Here is a 20161-nt window from a genome sequence, read left to right as displayed (position 1 = left end):
GAGCTTTTATCCCCTGATGGTCAGTGTGCGTCATAGTGACCAGTCGTTCCACCTCTCGGTCGATTTGCATATTACCCTTTTATTATATAGGATATTATATGCTTACCAAGATAGAGTACAAAAATATAAACTGAATGATTCCCAGAATCATTTAATCCTAAATATTAATGTAATAAATTTCTTGTGATATAAATAGTGCATATTTTGTATATTACTAAAGATCTTTTTTCTAAAGAAAATATCATGAAGAACCACCAGATGGCAAAGCAGCACTTGTGATACCAAATATCAAGAAAGGCCTGAAATTTGTTGTTCAGTGTCACACTAACTGAAATGAAGATGTTCACTGGATTCTGTAACATTTTTTAAATTTGCTCTTATTCAAATGACACTATCTGCAGTTCACATGCTCAAGAAAAATCAGTGTTTCACAATAAACTTTTAAAATCAGCACAGAAACCTGAAAACATTGATTTGAGCCATCTATTCTGAAATCAGAGCTACTTTTAATTTTAGAATGACTTTTTTATATGAAACAAAATTCTCAAGTTGAAAAAGACTTTAAATGTCATATAGATCAAGATTTTCTTTATACTGAAGCTGATTTTTAAATATTCTGATCATTAATTATCCAAGCTCCTATTAAACATTTTCACTTAGAGAAAATGCAGTCTCACAAGGCAGCATAACCACACTGTCAACATTTTTTTAATTAGAGAAGTTTTATATAAATACAGAGAAAGATATAATTGGCCTCCACTTACACACTATTCAAAATTTTTAAATATATTAACCCTTAGCCAATTCTCTTTTTAGTTTTTAAAGCTTTCAAAATATTGCAATTGGAATCTATAATAATATAAATGTAATATGCTAATTAGACCAGACTACCTTCAGGATGAAGCCAGGGCTGCCAGGGAAGCCCAGATCCTGGGTGCCAGAAGGAAGCTGGTGCCGGCAGCCAGGGGAAGGAAGGCCTACTCTTGCAGGAATTTCGTGCATCGGACCTCTCGTAAAAATATAAATGTGATCATAATATGTAATCATACCCCTCCCTCTTCTTGCCCCAAACTTCCTTTCCAGAAAAAGTCAGCCTTAAAATCATTATGTGGGAAAAGTGTAAGGCCCGTGCCAGTGAAAGGACTAGGGGGTGAGGGTGGGGGACACAGTGGCCCAAATAGGGAAAAACTAGAAGGAACCCAAGGTGTTAAATTGGGATTTAAAATATTGGTGTGAATTCATGGTTTTCAAGATAGATGAATGGGCAGACATCCACAGAGACATAAACATATGAGTTTAGTAGTAGTAGCAATATGTGTATAGATAGATACACATTCAATCTTCCTTATTTGCAAATTCACCAACTCACTTAAATTTATTTGTAATCAACAAATTAAAATCGCACTCTCTCCTTCTTCCTCCTTGCCTCCCGCTGCTGGTAGGACCCCCTCTGCTGCTCCCTCTGAGATCCCATGTCATTGCTCGCCTGCAGCAGGATGCCCCCCAAAATGGGAGATGATGCAATTAAACCACCCCCAATCTTTGGAAGATTTGGAACCTCCTTGAAAATTGGTATTGTTGGGAAATCTACCTTCTTCAATGTCCTAACCAATAGTCAGGCTTCAGCAGAAAACTTCCTTCCCTGCTCTGTTGATCCTGATGAGAGCAGAGTACCTGTGCCAGACACAGGGCTTGATTTTCTCTACCAGGACCACAAGCCAGCAAGCAAAATTCCTGCCTTTCTAAATGCAGTGGGTATTGCTGGTCTTGTAGAAGGAACTCACAATGGACAAGATCTGGGAAATGCCTTCTTATCTCATATTAGTTCCTGTGATGGCATCTTTCAACTAACACGTGCTTTTGAAGATGATGATATCAGGCCTGTTGAAGGAAGTGCAAATCCTATTCAAGATATAGAAATAATGCACCAAGAGATTCAGCTTAAAGATGAGGAGATGATTGGGCCCTTCATAGATAAACTAGAAAAAGTGGCTATGAGGGGAGGAGATAAAAAACTAAAGCCTGAATGTGACATAATGTGCAAAGTCAAATCCTTAGCCCATTTTTAAACAGGTTTTGTTTGTTTTTAGAAAATTGTGCTTTAAATGGAGAACTCTCACCTCCAAAACTTCAGAGGAAAGATAACCATGGCTTGAAATTCTAAAGGAAAGAAGATATTTCATGATCTTTCAAGGTAGGAAAAGGGGAGGTATTTAAAGGATGTCAGGATGTCCTGTACAAATGTGTCTGTAATATGTTAATACTTTCCCCCTTCTCCACCTGAAAACAAACCAAAAATCAAAAGTAAATTCACCAAGTATATTTTCAGTGGAATTATGAGATAGATACTATGGACTCCATTTGAATAAAGACTCTCAAATATAACTAAGTAAGAAAAAAAGTAGGACAAGTGAAAGTGATAAAATGCAGCATAAAAGGTACCTTTTAGAAAGTATATGATTTTTATTTTAACTAAAATGATAGAAAAGTTTCCATGTAAATGAGTAGGAAACTGATTTTAGGAAAAATGCAGTGAAAAGATGACCACTAAATTATGTGTCCGTGGGGGAGTTCTAGGGACTCTGGTGAAAAGTAGGCAGAACCAGAGTGAAGCTACCGTGGAAAGACAGAACTGTTGCTAGTGAAATGTGAGACTACTGCACCCCTGACCACGTGTGTTCTCCAACCTGGACACAGCTTAGGAAGCAGAAAGTAGAAACCTTTCAGGTCTGAGGTTTTGAAGAACAGATGTTGGAGATGGTAGAGCAATTAGTAATTTAGGGGGAAACCCCAGGAGCAAGGGAACAACAAAAAGGGTAAGCCCCCAAATCGTGAGTATGAATTGCCGTAGTCCTTGATACTCTATGGAGCCAGGATATTAAAAAAAAAAAAAAAAAAAAAAAAAAAGACAGTAGTATGTAAAGTTGAAATAACTGAGCAGAGATATTAGCTGCTGCATACTGTGGGAGAGCCAGATACTGCAGTTTGATTCTAAGCATATTATAATTTTTAAAAATTCCTAAAAAACAAAGAGAATCCAGATTCACTGTAAAGTATTATCTGAAGAGCTTATATATTCAACCAAAAATTGTTAGACTGGCAAAGACATAGGAAAATTTGACCCACACTTAGGAAAAGTTAGCAACCCTAGAAAGGTTCTAGACATTAGATATAGTAAACAAAGCAGCTATTATCAATGTATTCAAATAATTAAATGAAAATATTATGATTGTTACCATCATAACCAGCTAGTTAACATTAATTATAGTGAGAGAGCAAAGGGGAGGCCAGACATTGTAAGCATGGTCATCTGGGCAGCTTCACCAGGAAGCTACAAGCTTCACACTCCCTGGGGAACCACTGGCCATTTCCCTGCAGATCACTGGGGGGAGGGGTCAAACAAAAGGGGAGATGGTGCATGAGCAGTGAAGTCAGGGTGTCCTAAGGGAGGTGCTTGCTTGTCAGTCTATAGGGTGGTACTACTGTGAGCAAGCCAAATCCTGAGTGCTAATTGGTTAAATTCTCAGTTATAATCCCCAGACTAAGAATTCTCTCTTGCTTGCTTGCTCTTGAGCTCCTATTTCTCACTTGCTCTGTGACCTGCATTTGCCCGTGTGCCTCCATAGCCATGTAGCCTTAATAGCCTCAGGGCCCATGGTCATGCAGGCCCTACATGCAATGGACTGCAACTGGGAAGACGTAATTTTAAAAATAAATCAGTAAATTATTAGTAAACTTAGGAATTACTTCATTATTTATTAGTTTTGCCATGCATGCATATGATATACAAATATCAATAACCTTTACTTGTTTATGCTTGTGAAGTTACAGGGGATAAACTCACCCCAAGATATTACATATGTTTTTTTTTTTTAAATTTCAGAGAGGAAGGGAAATTAAGAGAGAGATAGAAACATCAATGATGAGAGGGGATCGGTTGCCTCCTGCACAACCCACACTGGGGATCAAGCCCGTAACCCGGGCATGTGCCCTGACTGGGAATCATACTGAAACCTCCTGGTTTATAGGTCAATGCTCAACCACTGAGCAATACTGTCCAGGGTACATCTGTATTTATATTAACTTATCATTCTTATTCTTGTAAGTTTCCATGTTAATTGTTGTGTTTTAATTCAGTTATTTTATAAGAAAGTTTATTTTATCATTTTAGTTGCTTATGACTAGTACCTTTATGTCAGGGTGTCCTCATTATTAATATCTTATTTTGAATCACCTCTCAAGTGCCTAGACTATGCCTACATGCATATTTATATCAAGAAGATAGTATAATCTATGGGGCCATTATGTGCATAAGAGAGAATTTTTTTTTTTAAATCTATTGTTCAGATTATTACATTTGTTCCTCTTTTTTCCCCCCATAACTCCCCTCCTTCCAGCTCCCACCCCACCCTCCACCCTCACTCCCCACCCGCTGAGTTCATCCATAGGTGCATGATTTTTGTCCAGTCACTTCCCGCATCTCCCACACCCATTTTCCCCTAAGAATAGTCAGTCCATTCCCTTTCTATGTCCCTGATTCATTATAATCACCAGTTCATTCTGTACATCAGGTTATTTATTCACTTGATTCTTAGATTCATTTGTTGATAGATGCATATTTGTTGTTCCTAATTTGTATCTTTACCTTTTTCTTCTTCTTCCTCTTCTTAAAGGATACCTTTCAGCATTTCATATAATACTGGTTTGGCGGTGATGAACTCCTTTAGTTTTTCCTTATCTGTGAAGCTCTTTATCTGACCTTCAATTCTGAATGATAGCTTTGCTGGATAAAGTAATCTTGGTTGTAGGTTCTTGGTATTCAGCACTTTGAAAATTTCTTGCCATTCCCTTCTGGCCTGCAAAGTTTCTGTTGAGAAATCAGCTGACAGTCGTATGGGTATTCCCTTGTGGATAATTGAGCCTCTTTCTCTTGCTGCTTTTAAGATTTTCTCTTTGTCTTTTGCTCTTGGCATTTTAATGATGATGTGTCTTGGTGTGGTCCTCTTTGGATTCCTTTTGTTTGGGGTTCTCTGCGCTTCTTGGACCTGTAAGTCCATTTCTTTCTCCAGGTGGGGGAAGTTTTCTGCCATTATTTCTTGAAATAGGTTTTCAATATCTTGCTGTCTCTCATCTTCTGACACTCCAATAATTCTGATATTAGACCGCTTAAAGCTGTCCCAGAGGCTCCTTACACTATCTTCACACTTTCGGATTCTTTTTTCATTTTGCTTTTCCAATTGGGTGTTTTTTGTCGAATCTTTGGTTTGATTCTTGTGCTCCTCTGGTCTGCTATTGGGTATAATATTCTTTATTTCAGTCCGTGTATGCTTACTTTCTAATTTCTTTATCGTAGCATCGAGGGTCTCATTAGTTTTCGTGAGGCTCTGCACAAATTTATGGCAAGCCCTCAAAATTGCGATTCTTAGCTCCATATCTTCCATTTCTGTCATGTTTTTTTGTCTCCGCATCTTATATGCTTTCTTGGTGCCCCCCCTTGTGGTCTCTGTGCCGAGAATTTTGATTGAAAACTTTTCTAGGTATATATCTCTTTTATCAAAATAATATCCTCTCAAAATGATGAAGACTTTGTTTCATGAGTTTTTAGTCTTTATTTCTATAGATTATTGCTAGTTTTATTTTGTTTTTTTGTGTGTGTTTTTTGTAGAAAACCATTTTCACCTAGCTTGAATATTGTGGGATTGTTAATTCACCTTCAAAATTCTAAAATTTCACCAAGCTGTCAAGTCTTGGTCTTTTAATCATCTTACTAGAGGCCCGGTGCACAGATTTGTGCACTGGTGGGGTCCCTTGGCCTGGCCTGCAGGGATCAGGTTGAATCTGGCTCTCCGACATCCCCCGAGGGGTCCCAGATTGTGAGAGAGCAGTTCTCAGGTGACACACCCCAGAATTGGGCTCCCTCCTCTCTGGTTCTAGGTGTGTCACCCAAGAACTTCAGCTGGCAAGTCACCACAGCTTGGCAGCTCCTGCATTGAGGGTCTGCCCCCTGGTGGTCATTGCATGTCATAGCTACTGGTCAGATGGTCGCTTAGGCATATATATGCCCTGTGCCCTGACTGGGAATCAAACTGTAACCTCCTGGTTTATAGGTCAATGCTCAACCACTGAGCAATACTGTCCAGGGTACATCTGTATTTATATTAACTTATCATTTTTATTCTTGTAAGTTTCCATGTTAATTGTTGTGTTTTAATTCAGTTATTTTTATAAGAAAGTTTATTTTATCGTTTTAGTTGCTTATGACTAGTACCTTTATGTCAGGGTGTCCTCATTATTAATATCTTATTTTGAATCACCTCTCAAGTGCCTAGAATATGCCTACATGCATATTTTTATATATATATATATATATATATATAGCCTAGGTTCTCCTAATCCCTTAAATCTAAATATTTACGTCTTTCTCCATCTCAGAACAGCCATCTTCCTTTGTGCCCTTGATGAGACCTCCACGTGGTCCACTCTGTCCTTTGTTTCTGTAGGGCCTATTATATGCATATCTCATCTTCTGGGTCTGTGTCATACCCTTTCTCCTATTAGTTTTATCTCTTTATCCTTTTCCTTTGAGCTCTTTGAGAATTTCTCACTCAAGCCTTCTCCTTTTCTCTAATATCCAATATGGTGTCGGTTATCTGCATTGTAATCTGGCTATTCTGCAGTCCATGTCCTGCAGCATGTTGCTGATAATGTCATATTGTCCTCTCTTGGACTAACTTCTTTTCAAACCGAGATATTTGTTAGAATTCCCCATAGGATTCTCCTTTCATAAACAACAGTATATTTTCCAGTGTCTGGCAATAGTTTTTGCTTTTTCTCAACTGGCATCAAAAGGTTTATGCTTGCTTTGCATTAGGACTTGTGTCTTATGGGAGACTGGGCAGAGCTCCATTTGCATCTTCCAAGTCTACACAAAGAGAAAAGGGAAAGGTCCTTTGCCATTCTGTGAAAGAAAAGAAGTAGCTACAATCAGAAGCTAAGAATGTTGCCGCTGTTTCTTTCACGAGTGAGGTAAAGAAGCCTCAGATTAATCGAGGAAGGGATTTCAGTGTTGCCTTGTACACTTGTTCTCATTCAAAGCTGGTGTGGCCGTCTGCCCACTTCCACCTGGCATGGCCACCTACAGCAATTCAAGTTGTACCCTTCTTGTTTCCTAGAAAACCAGAGCCCTGCTAAAAATAGGTGTTTTTAAAGAATCAAATGTTCAGAATATTTAACGTGAGCAGTCCATGGTGCAGTTAGAGAAGCATTTAAAGCAGTTGAGTTCTCCTGTGTACTGAGGGGGTTAAACCCTTCCACTTTGTTTCATAAGGACGTGGATTGACTATTTGCAAATACTAGAACAAAACAGGGCAAAGAGAAATTGGAGCCCAATCAAAAGCCAGTGACCACACTGGCAAACTAGTGTCCCTATAAGCTGAACCAGGATTTAATTGAAGTATACATAAAGCAGGACATGCGTATACACTTCATGTGACTTCCCAGCAGTCTTCTGGAAGTTGTCTTTGATGTTTACCAGATACAGCAGGTCCTTGAATAACGTCGTTTTGTTCAAGGTCATTTCATTATAACACTGATGAGAAGAAGAGCAAATCATTCCTGATCATGGCCACTGTCTGTGAGGAGTTTGCACATTCTCCTCCCTTATCTGGGTGGCTTTCCTCTAGGGACTCTGGTTTCCTCCCCATCCAGTGACGTGCATGTGAGGTGAACTGGCATGCCCCTGGCCCCAGTTTGAGTTTGGGTGTGGGAATGAGTGGCCCTGCGATGAACGGCTTCCTGTCCATGGTTGGTTCCTGCCTTGTGCCCAGAGCTGCCAGATCAGCTCAGACCATCTGTGACCCTGAACTGCTATAAGCTGGTTGACAAATAATCTTTCTTATGTTTATTAATTTTTCTTAAATATATGTATAGCTCACATTTATATGTGTGTTTAGTATTACGAGTGTTTTGGGTTTTTATTTAGAAGTTTGGTGATGTTTTTGTGACCATTAAGATCCCATAAAAACTTAACTCTTATTTGTATCAATTAGTAAAATTGGTTTTGTTATACATCATTTGACGTAAAGTCCCAGTTTCCAATAACCTATCATTGACATTAAGTGAAGCCTTACCATATTGTGTTCCAGAGTCAGATACCTGTCTGCCACACCTCTAGTTGCCTAATCCAGAGGTCATTCTGGAATACTGACATCGATATCTGTAGGGGGGAAATGGTAAATACACAATTAGGAAATAAGTAACTGTTCCAACCATCATGACGTACATATGTCATTTGATCTAATTTGACTAGATTTACACTTAAATATTTTAATTATATGTACCAAGTTGATGAAATATGCTTTAAATTGTGCTTAATAAAACTTAAGGCACATTTAAAAACCTTAAGAAATATTTGTTACTAAACTGCATGTTGAAAACAGCTATTTTCATTAAAGCTCAGAACTTTATGACTGTATTCTCTCTTTTTCTCTCTGTCATCCTTCTCATTCTCTCTCTCTCTCTCTCTCTCTCTCTCTCTCTCTAGCTTAGAAAATCTGAATGGTATACTTGTCACATAATAAGAACACATGACAGGATTCTGTCTATTATCTTCTATAATTTATAAAGCTTAATTAATTTTATTAATTTTACACATATATCATTATTGCAAATAGGTAAAATATATTTTCTAAGGGAAAGTCAGTAGGTCAACATTATTATTATAAACCAAGTGTAGCAGAAATTATCTTAATAAAACATGAAAAATGGAATCTACAAATATGAATCAGAAAGATAATCTTGCCCCTGAAATTAATAAGGCTGTACAGAATGTAAGCTGTTTTCCATGTTTGGAAGCTTTTAAAATAATTCTTACATATTAAATAAGTGAAGATTCAAATGTCATAATGCCAATAACTGACTCTATATATTTCTTAAAAAGTAATAGGACTGCCCTAACCGGTTTGGCTCAGTGGATAGAGCGTCGGCCTGCGGACTGAAGGGTCCTGGGTTTGATTCCGGTCAAGGGCATGTACCTTGGTTCCAGGCACATCCCCAGTAGGGGGTGTGCAGGAGGCAGCTGATCGATGTTTCTCTCTCATCAATGTTTCTAACTCTCTATCCCTCTCCCTTCCTCTCTGTAAAAAATCAATAAAATATATATATTTTTAAAAAGTGATAGTACTGTCAGAGTCTCCTGAATATAAATGTGCTTCTACCTTGCAATTCTGTTTTTGGTTATGTTGTTGTTGTTAATGTTGTTCTAATTTTAGAAAAATCAATTTGTGCCTGTCTTGACCATAAACCAAGTGGTACTTCTGCAAGACCACAGGTGGACGTGACAGGGTCCTATGGCATTCTCTACCAAATAGCTGGGGCAATCACATTATCCTTCACAGAAATTTAAGTTGGGAACCTACGGGGGAAATCAAGCCAATATTAAAATAGTGCCATGAGGTAAATTTTGGGGTCATCAGGGTTACATTGAATTAAGTTTATGAGGAAAAAGAAACTCCAAATAGGAATAAGATACAAGATTTTGAATAAGCAGGAAGTAGGAGGTAGAGCTGTGTTTTCATCATGTCTCTAATCCAGCATACTTGAGTTTTAGGAAAAACTTTAGATATGAAGCCCTAAGTCTCTTTGGGAATGGCTTGTGGGGAGACCTATACATTGAATATTTTTAGGTGGCCTAGATGCCATGACACATTTTACATTGGAGGGCAGGGTGATCCAAACAAAGGAAACAACCAGCACCAAGTCCCTGATGTGAAAATAAATTCAACACCAAGGAGAAACCGAGGTCCTAGGATTTGAAGATCACACAGGAAAGCTAACCTCAACCCAAAATTTCTTTACTCAGAGTATATTTCTCTTCCTAAAGGTATAAAAAATCAGATAGTATGCATGGATTACATGGTCTATATAAAATCAAATTTGCCTACTCTGATAGCCTCAGTAATTTCCATTGTAGAAAAAAAATCCTACAAAAGATAAGAGCATTAATAAAATGGAATATCATAAAAATCATGTAATGAAGAGGCATTTAATAATACAGGAAATGTTAATCATATATCATAAAAAAGTAGATTTACAGAGAGTATTTAGTTTGCCTTTCCCTATAGTACTGCCCTCAAGGTATTAGAGAAGTTTGAGGTATGTATGCTTTGGTTTGAGCATATGTTCAGAAGGCAATGGGCCAGTAGAGTATGGGGATCCTTATGGAGTGAGGAGAGCATCTGTACCGGAAGTTGGTCTAACACTGGATGTGGGAACCCAAGTAAGGTGAGAAAAGCTTTTGTAGAAGAAGGTGGTCCAACTCAGGGTGCAAAGCCCAAGAGGAGTTGGGAGGGCTTCCATGAAGGAACCAGCCTGGTGAGGAGTGTCATCCTGTACAGGAGACAATGATGATGGTGGCAGATTAGTGCATACAGCAAAATTGATAAAATTAGTAAATACATTAAGAATAATGTGAAAAAGGAGAAAACTAGGGAAAATCTTATGGTGTTAGACAGGAACTAGAGATATCAACGTTAACACATGGTTTGGATAGATTATAGACTAGATAGATATATATAGATAGATAGATAGATAGATAGATAGATAGATAGATAGATAGACAGATAGATATATGATAGATAGATGATAGATAATAGATAGGATAGCTTTAGATATATATAGATACACATAGTGTGTGTAGGGGTGCGTGTGTGTGTGTGTGTGTGTGAGTATTGTGTGTGAGTATACCTAGCACCCAGATCTTGATTTCTAGCACCATTCTCTACTAAAAAGAACCAGAACTCTTCTTTTTTAAAAAAAAAAATGGCTGGCTGCCCTGGCTGGTTTGGCTGTGTGGATAGAGTGTTGGCCTTCCGAATGGGGGGGTTCCAGGTTCAATACCGGTCAGGGCACCTGCCTGAGTTGTGGGCTCTGTCCAATTGATGATTCTCTCTCATCATTGATGTTTTTTTTCTCTGTCTCCTTCTCCCTTCCTATCTGAAATCAATAAAAATCTTAAAAATAAATAAATAAATAAATAATAAATGGCTGATTTCAAGCTGAAATAAAGTACAAGGGGAACCTGGAATATATCACTGTGTCAGAGAGTACTAAAAGCTCAAACAATAATGGGGACATGATAAAAGGGCACAGAACCCACTGACCACCTCTGAGACCAGCTGAGCCTCAAAATAAATAATTATATTAATGTATTATAACCCTTTGAATAAAATAGGAACCCATGACTCTATATTAATTAATCATCTTAATTTTAATTTGGATAAGAAAGAGGATATTTATATTATTTATCATAAAAACTTTCTCTATGCTCAGATTTTTTTCTTTCTTGGTTCTCCTCTGCTACTAACCTAACCTCTTTCTCTTGGTATTTCCTGGTCACTGTCCTCAGCCATGAGCGCTACTTACACTACATAGTCAGTGAACACACTCAACCAACTTTGAAACTTAGAAGCTTTCCTCGACTCTCCCTTTCCCTAAACTCACACATCAAAAAATAATCATGTTTATTAATTTATTTTTTTTTACCATTTCTCAAAACTTTACTATATATTCCAGCTCAACAATTTCTGTTAGTACAAGCTTAGATTACTGCTTCTTCTCCAGCCTCCCTTCCTCTAGTTCATTCATTAACTTATTCTGACATTCATTCATCAAATATATATTTAAATCCTATTATGCATTAGCACCTAACAGATAGCCCTTCCTCTCATATGTTAATGATGATTAATGAACTAATTTAATAAGTAATTACAAAATTGGCCTTTACAGTAATATTGTGATAACTGATACAAAGGCAAACTAGAGGAGTTATGGGAAAATATACCTAGAAAAATGATCTAATCTGGAAGATTATAAATGTCATCATCAAGAACGTTGTATTTAAACTGTTAAGAATATGTTAAGAATAATGAGAGCCAGGTCGCTCACTGTCAAGATTATCACGGCAGGAAGAAGCAAGGTAAGTTCTGGATACCAATACCGGCCAGCATGGCTAAGGAATAGTGCAAGAGGGCGAGGTAAGACGTGGATTCGAGAAATACTTGGGGGGAATGTTGACATAAGTATGGATGCCCTGGATTTGGTGCTGTTGGAAGAAAGATATCAAGGATGACCCTGAATTTCTGATTTTAGCAACTAGTTAGATGACTATGTTAACTGTTTTGCTAACGGACACCACAGTGATCCCAGGCTTACAATGGGGGAGGAGGGGAAAAAAACATAACTTCATTTTCAGTTTCAGGTATAATGATTTTTCTTGCCTATAGAAGCTCTGAGTGGTGACATGTGGAGTTCAGAGGAGACCTGAGATGGACATATACATTTGAGGGCAGCTGTAGAGATAAGAATTTTTAGACACTAAGGAGTCAAGCAAGCTTAAGGAAGGAAGACTCCAGATGCAAGAAGTGATTAACAGCCCCAATTTATGCTCATACATCAGATAAAATAATAACTGACATCCATTCATTGGAATTAACTATATGAAGGTCATGGATGCCTATAGAATAAATTACTTCAAACTCTTAAAGCCAGTCGGTTGCTGGGGTGGTGGCCCCTATACCAAGATATTAAGGGACATTCCTGACTGACTCACTTCCACCCGGGGCACTTAATCACATTATTTCTCACTGCCCTTACCTATCAATTTCCCCTCATTCAAACCCTAGTCCAAATTCTTCCCCTCAATAAACTTTTGCACTTTGTGTTTTATTTACATCAACTAATACTTTTAATGTATAATGTGATTTCTGTACTTACTTTTCCCTCCCTATAATAATATTAGCTCTCTGAGAGTGAGGATCATATTTTGTTCATCTTTACATTCACAATGACTTGCACATGGGAAACAAATATGTATTTCGTTTTATTTACTTAATTTCCTATTACTCATGAGTTGCTTTTCAATGGATTTCTCATTATCCTGTTTCTCTTTTTATGTGCATTTCTGAAAGAGGCTGACAAAATGTTCTTGAGTGAGCTTTGCCAGGTGTTAGAACATTTGTGAAGTCACCATGGATACAGTTCTGCTCCTCAATTTTTAAGTCAAAAATCTTAATTTCACCAGTTAATCTAGTGGTGGCCAGGTTCCATTTACAGCAACCAAATTTACCAAAAAGGTGTGTATTCAAGACACCAAGTGTTAGACCTCTGGAGTCAAACCTGACCTTGGTTCAGCAACCTTTGTACTTAAGTTCTGACTAAGAAATAATTCAGAGCCAAGACTCAAACTCTAAGAGAGTTTATTGAGAATAGCACAGAGGTAGAAGAAGTGAGTGGTAGATGAAATGGGCTCAGGAAACAAGTTACAGGGACAAAATAAGGGCCCTTGGATCTTAGGAGAGAGAAGCAAACACAAGGTACCTAAGGGGAAAAACAAGTGGGGAGTGAAGGGGAAGGGAGAGAGCACACTGGGTCCTCCATCCTAAGGGCTTTTAACAGTGGGATTTTAGGAAAGATCCATTGGGAGGATCTCAATAGAATATTCACCAGCTTTCCAGGTGTGGCCTTTAAAAGTTGTGGTTTCCACTAACTGACCAGTGCCAGGACAGAGGATCATTAAGTCAATGTCATGGCAAGTTTTAATGTCAGCCATGACATTGCTTCTCTGATTTTGCTGTTTTTCTGGGCCTGGAGGTGAAACACAACTGAAGCCTAGATGTTATCTCTAGGGAGGAAAGGTCAGGAGATTCCAAACTGCATGAGGATATGCTAGGGGATGAAAGGTTACTACTCTAGGGCAGTGATGGCAAACCTGTGACAAGCGTGTCAGAGGTGACACTCGAACTCATTTTTTTTGGTTGATTTTTCTTTGTTAAATGGCATTTAAATATATAAAATAAATATCAAAAATATAAGTCTTTGTTTTACTATGGTTGCAAAGATCAAAAAATTTCTATATGTGACACGGCACCAGAGTTAAGGTAGGGTTTTTCAAAATGCTGACATGCCGAGCTCAAAAGGTTCGCCATCACTGCTTTAGGGGCAAGGTCTTTGTTTTCTCAGTTTTGCCTGTTGCTAGGCACCCAGGGTTGTCTGCCCTGGTGACCTTTTATACCTAGTACATTGTACTGCTCTGCTCATGTCTGTCTAACTGCCTACCACATATATACAAACATACTCTAAAGATGATACACATTTATGTGTTCAATATTCCAAATTGAAGAATAGTTTGCATTATTATGAAACACAAAAAAATTATATATATTTTGTGGCTAAAAATTATATATATTATATATATATATATATATATATATATATATATATATATATAATAAAAGAGAAACATGGTAATTAGCGTACGACCGCTACCCTTTTCATTGGCTAATCAGTGAGTATATGCAAATTAACTGTCAGCCCAGATGGCGGCAGGCAGCCAGGCAGCTGAGAACAGGATGCTTGGTTGCCCCAGTGATAGAGGAAACCAAGGTTCCCGCCTGCAGCTGTGGGGCTCTGAGCTCCTGAAGCAACAGCTCCAAAAGATACAATGCTTCAATTATAGAAGCTAAAAGATGGCGGTTAATCTGCATACTCAGGCTCCAAGCGGTAGAGCGAAGCCAAACAGCCCTGAAGCCGCAGAGCAGAGAGGCCTCACTGCCCGGGGATCAGCGAAGCCGCAGGCCTCCCGGCCCCGGGATCAGCAGAGCCGAAAGGCCTCCTGGCCCAGGGATCAGTGGAGCTGAGAGGCCTGAGGGCCCCAGGACCAGCGGAGCCAAGAGGCCTCCTGGCCCCGGGATCAGCGGAGCCTCGAGGCCTCCCGGGCCCAGGGATCAGCGGAGCCTGATGGAAGCCCTGTGTGTTTATGCACCTTGGGGGTTCAGAGGTCCTGTCCTAGGCAGAGGCCTATGGCGAAATTTTCGATTCTGAGAAGCAGCCTGGGGGCTGGAAGGCGACTCCTCTGACCTCAGTGCTGGAGAAGACCATTAAGCAGAAAACTAAAGAAACCGATTTTACATCATTTCCCAGGTGTAGAACAGTTGGCATGTAAGCCCCTGACCAGTGCCCAGCCTCTCCTCTGTCAGTCTATCTCACTCTTAGGTACCATGTTCTTTGTTCTGTCTTAACTGCAACTCATTTTTAAACTAGATTGCTTTTAAAAGAAGACTAAATAAAGTTTCCCTTAAGTTATTTAGGTGGTGCTGGGGCTGCTGGGGCTGCTGGGGGCCTGATAGAAGACACAAACACACAATGGGGGGCCTGTACCCAGCAGCCCCAAGGCCCGCCACCTTGCTGCTGGGGCTGCTGGGGGTATCAGAGACACAAACCCGCAGGCCCGGCACCCAGCAGACCCAAGGCCTTCGTGGCAGCACTAAGGAGCAGCAAGCCAAGCGGTAGGAAGCAGCAAGCAGGTGGGCAGTAACAAGGGAGGGGTCCCGGACTGCAAGAGGGCACATGCTGGGCTAAGGGACCCCCCACCCATCCCCAGTGCACGAATTTTGTGCACTGGGCCTCTAATATACATATATATATATATGGCTAATATGCAAAATGTCCCCTCAGGAGTTCGACTGGGAGACGGGGAGTTCGCTCACTTGCTATGACGAGCGCTGACCACCAGGGGGTGGTGTGGACCATGGAGGATGACCAGCAGCGGCAGTGGGGTGCTGAAGGAGGGGTGCTGAGGGAACGAGGGAAGAAGGAGGCAGGGAGACAGGGAACCTGATCAGCCCTGATCACTGGCCAGGCCTAGGGACCCTACCTGTGCATGAATTTCATGCACCAGGCCTCTAGTATATTAATATTTATTAATATTCAGCTTTTACATGATGTTTATATTTGACTCGAGGCTTGAAGCACGAAGATTCATGCAAGAATGGGCCTTCCTTCCCCTGGCTGCCAGCACCACCTTCGCTCTGGCCGGAGCCTCCTTTCTGCCTTCCCATGCTGCCCAGAGGCCCAGAGCAGCTGGGGCAGTGTAGGACACCTGCGTCCTGCCCTGCCCCTGGGCCGCTCGGCACCTGTGTATGCAAATTAATCTGCCATCTTTATTGGGTTAATTTGCATACTCACTCCTGATTGGTTGGTGGGTGTCACTAAGATATGGTCGATTTGCATATTTCTATTTTATTAGTGTAGATGTTTTAACAAAGAGAAAATAAGTGAGAGAGAAAACAGAATCAGTAGATGCAGTGAGGCTACATGATGAAGTGGGAAGAACATAGTGTTTTGTTTTGTTTTGTTTTTTTAACATAATGTTTTTGCAATCAAACAGACCAGGGTACAAATGCACGTGTGCTTCTTATAAGCTTCTTTATCTATGAGCTGGGAATAATAAATACTACCAAAGAGTTATTATGACAATTAAATGAGTCAATTTATTAAACGTTCCTAGATTGCTATCTATAATATTATGAGATATAATATAAATATTGACTCTCGTGTCCTTGTTTTATATCAATACTAGAGGCCCACCACTGGGTGGGGAGAGAGATTGGGTGGCTCTGCGGTGGGCAGCTCTGTGGCTAGTGCCTTTGAATTGTGCACCGCTGGGGGGAAAAGAAAAGCCTCCCCAGAAAGAGGTTTTTTAAAAGCCTTCAGGGACCAGGAGGTTGGCTGCCTGGGGCCTTCCTTCCCTCAGCTGCCAGCAGCCGGCAGCAGGCCCAGCCCCGCAACCGCACCCACCTTGGCCTGGCACCACTCACAACCACTGCCACCCACCCCCAGTTCCCTGCTGGCAGGCCTCGATCAGGTGATCGGGAGGGACTGGGAGGTTGGCCTGCTGGGGCCTTCCTTTCCCCAGCTTCCAGCAGCTGGCCCCACCCCCTGCCTGCACCTGCCTTGACCTGGCACCGCTGCTGGCGTTCGTCACCACTCAACCCCAGTTCCTCATTTCCCATCGGGAGTTTGGTGCCTGCCAGCTGCGGGGAAGGGACCGGTAGGTTGGCCAGCAGGCCCCGATCAGGTGATCGGGGTGGTCAGTGTACATCATAGCAACCGGTCTTTCTGGTTGTTTTGTTGTTCCAACTTAAAGATCGCTTAGGCTTTTATATATATACTAGAGGCCTGGTGCACAAAAATTTGTGCACTGGCGGGGGGCCGGGGGTATCCCTCAGCCTGACCTGTGCCCTCTCACAGTCTGGGACCCCTCGGGAGATAACCACCTGCTGGCTTAGGCCCGCTCCACGGGTAGCAGATGGCAGGCCCGATCCCGCAGTGCCTGCCCTGCCTCCCCAGGTCGCAGATGGCAGGCCCGGATGGCGGTGGGGCGGGTGGCGGATTGCGCTGTCCTGCCCCGCCTGCAGTATGCAAATTTAACAGCCATCTTTGTTGGGTTAATTTGCATACTCTTCTGATTGGCTGGTGGGTGTAGTGAAGGTACACTCAATTAGCATCTTTGTCTTTTATTAGTGTAGATAGATATTATATGTCCTTTCCCCAATTTTTCATTTATATGAATAAATGTTTATTTCTTATTCTCTTCACATTATTTTCTAGCTGAAATATTATTTTATCTATCAACATGTTTTCAAATCTTTTAAGTAGCAAATTCCAGAGACTCTGTTATAACAGAAAAACAAGCATCACCTTCCACATTCAAAATCAAGTGTAAATAAATATACAACCAACTGATCCTACCTGCCTTCAAGCCCAGATCATAAATATATCTGAAAATATCCAATAGTTAACTGGATATTCTGTATGCAAGTAAATATTCCAGGCCTTTTTTTTTTTTTTTTTTTTTGAGAGGCTGACTTTGCAAGCACGTTGTTGTAGAGAATGTGTTAACACAAAGTCTCTCAAGCTCTGATCCTCACTAACCTACTGTGATGGTTGATTTTATGTGTCAACCTCACAGGGTAACAGGGTGCCCAAACACTTCATTAAACATTATCTTGAGTGCCTCTACGAGGATGAAGTTAACATTTGAACTGATAAATTGAGTAAAGGAGATTTCTCTCCTTAGTGTGGGTCAGCCCCATCTAGTCAGAGACTGAATAAAACAAAAAGACTAACCCTATTTTGAGCTAAAGGGAACTTCTCTTGCCTGATGGCCATGACCTGGGGCATCAATTCTTTCCTGCCTTCCGACTCAAACTGAAATATCAGCTCTTACTGGTTCTCCAACCTGCCAACTGGAGATTTGGAGATTTATCAGCCTCTATAATGACATAAGCAAATTCCTTATAATAAATTCTAGACAGATATGTGGTAGGCAGTTGGACAGATATGAGCAGAGAAAAGACAATGGGGTCAGGTACAGAAAGTCGCCAAGGCAAAAAACCCCAGGTGCCTAGCAATGGGCAAAACTGGGAAAACAAGGACCTTGCCCCCAGCGTAATCTTTTCTTCCCTAGCATATCGCTGGTCATGTGGTTTAGATGCCCTGACCTTTCATAGCAATGGTTTCTTTAGACCATATCCTGACATGTCTCTAGTCATGCGGGTTAGACTGCCTTAGAGAGAGAAAGACTAAGGGAGCTGGGATAGTAGCCATTCAGCATTAAGCCGCTAGGTCGGACAATGAGGTTCTGATTCACCTGAGCTGCTCCTTCACCTCCTTTCCTCCCCGGAGGTTGCCCACTGGCGCTACTGTCCAACCGGAAGGAGGGAAGCCTAGGCTAGTTTCCCAGCCGAGAGTGGTAGCAGGAAAATTCGCTGCCTCCACTGGAAATCCATATTAAGCAGATGGGCCAGCCCAGGCACCAGACCTCGGAGCCGCAGCCAGTAGGTCCTGCACATCTCATTATTTAGCTAATTGAGTTGAAAAGTTTCTGTAAGGGCCAGATCCACAATCTCTGCAATGGACTAGAGGCCCAGTGGGGAGCCAGATCTGAAGTGGGGAACCAATGGGCTAGGGGCCCAGTGCATGGATTCATGCACTGGTGGGGTCCCTCAGCCTGGCCTGAAGAGATTGGGCCAAAACTGGCTCTCCAAAATCCCCTGAAGGGTCCCGGATTGCAGGAGAGTAGTTCTCAAGTGATGTACCCTGGCATCAGGCTCCCACCTCTTTTGTTCCGGTGGGTCACCTGAGAACTACAGCTGCCAAGTCACTGCAGCTCAGCAGCTCCTGCGTTGAGCATCTGCCCCCTGTTGGTCAGTGCATGTCATAGCTATCGGTTGGACGGTGGAACGGTCGGACGGTCAGACGGTCAGCTGGTCACTTAGGCTTTTATATATAGAGATAGATTATTTAATTCTCACCCAAGGACATGCTTAGAGAAAGAAAGGGAGAGAGAGACATCGATGTGGGAAGGAAACATTGCTTTCTGCACTCTCCCATACTAGGGAGTGAACCCACAACTCAGGTATGTGCCCTGACTAGGAATCCAACTGGCAACCTTTTAGTGCACAGGATGACACTCAACCAACTGAGTGACTCTAGCTAGACCTAAAAGTATTTATTAAAAACACTGTGGTCCTGGCCAGTGTGGCTCAGTTGGTAGGAGTGTCGTGCTATATTCCAAAAATGTCAAGGTTTCAATTCCTGATCAGAGCACATACCTACGTTGTGGGTTTGATCCCCTGCTCCAGTGGGAGTGTGTACGGAAGGCAATGGGTTGATGTTTCTCTCTCTCTCTCTCTCGCCCCGCCCCCTTTCTGTCTCTCTAAAATTCAATGAAGCCCTAGCCGGTTTGGCTCAGTGGATATATTCAGTAGTAGTAGGCCTGTAGGACTGAAGGGTCCCAGATTCAATTCTGGTCAAGGGTACATGCCCAGGTTGCAGGCTTGGTCCCCAGTAGGGGGCATGCAGGAGGCAGCCAATCAATGATTCTCCCTCATCATTGATGTTTCTATCTCTCTCTCCCTCTCCCTTCCTCTCTGAAATTAATTTAAAAAAATATTTAAAAATAAACAAAATAAATAAATGAAAATGTCCTTGGATGATGATTTAAAAAGAAAAAAAAGACATTGTGGAAGCTAGTGCATGCTTTTGAAATTCAGTAATTTTAAAAATGTCTCTTCATGTGTCTTGTTCTCTGAATATATGGCACATAAACCCTTAATCCATATAAATTTTTGGATGAAAAAAGAGCATCATATTTTATTTAGAACTAAAATGTACTAATATATTTTCTTAAAAATAGCTTGAATTTTGGTCAACCAACCACTGTCAAAATCTGTACCACACATTTCTTTTCAGGTAGCTTATTTGCCATGGGACATTTTTATGTAGAAAAAAAAAGAAATATTGTCTATGGTTCATTTTGCAC

At 40.9% G+C, this 20161-nt stretch overlaps 1 long non-coding RNA gene across 1 annotated transcript in view; it reads left to right on the top strand.

The window, feature by feature from the left end:
* Positions 1-20161, top strand: part of LOC139016477 (uncharacterized) — a 125958-nt gene that overhangs the window by 73882 nt on the left and 31915 nt on the right. Inside the window, exon 3 of the long non-coding RNA XR_011472682.1 lies at positions 2091-2194. This is a non-coding gene — a long non-coding RNA (uncharacterized lncRNA). The remainder of the gene's footprint in view (positions 1-2090; positions 2195-20161) is intronic.

The sequence above is a fragment of the Myotis yumanensis genome, unplaced genomic scaffold (genome assembly GCF_028538775.1).
Source record: "Myotis yumanensis isolate MYYU_CA2020_CCGP unplaced genomic scaffold, mMyoYum1.0.hap1 SCAF_9, whole genome shotgun sequence".
NCBI lineage: Eukaryota > Metazoa > Chordata > Mammalia > Chiroptera > Vespertilionidae > Myotis > Myotis yumanensis.
This window is presented reverse-complemented; position numbering and strand designations above follow the sequence as displayed.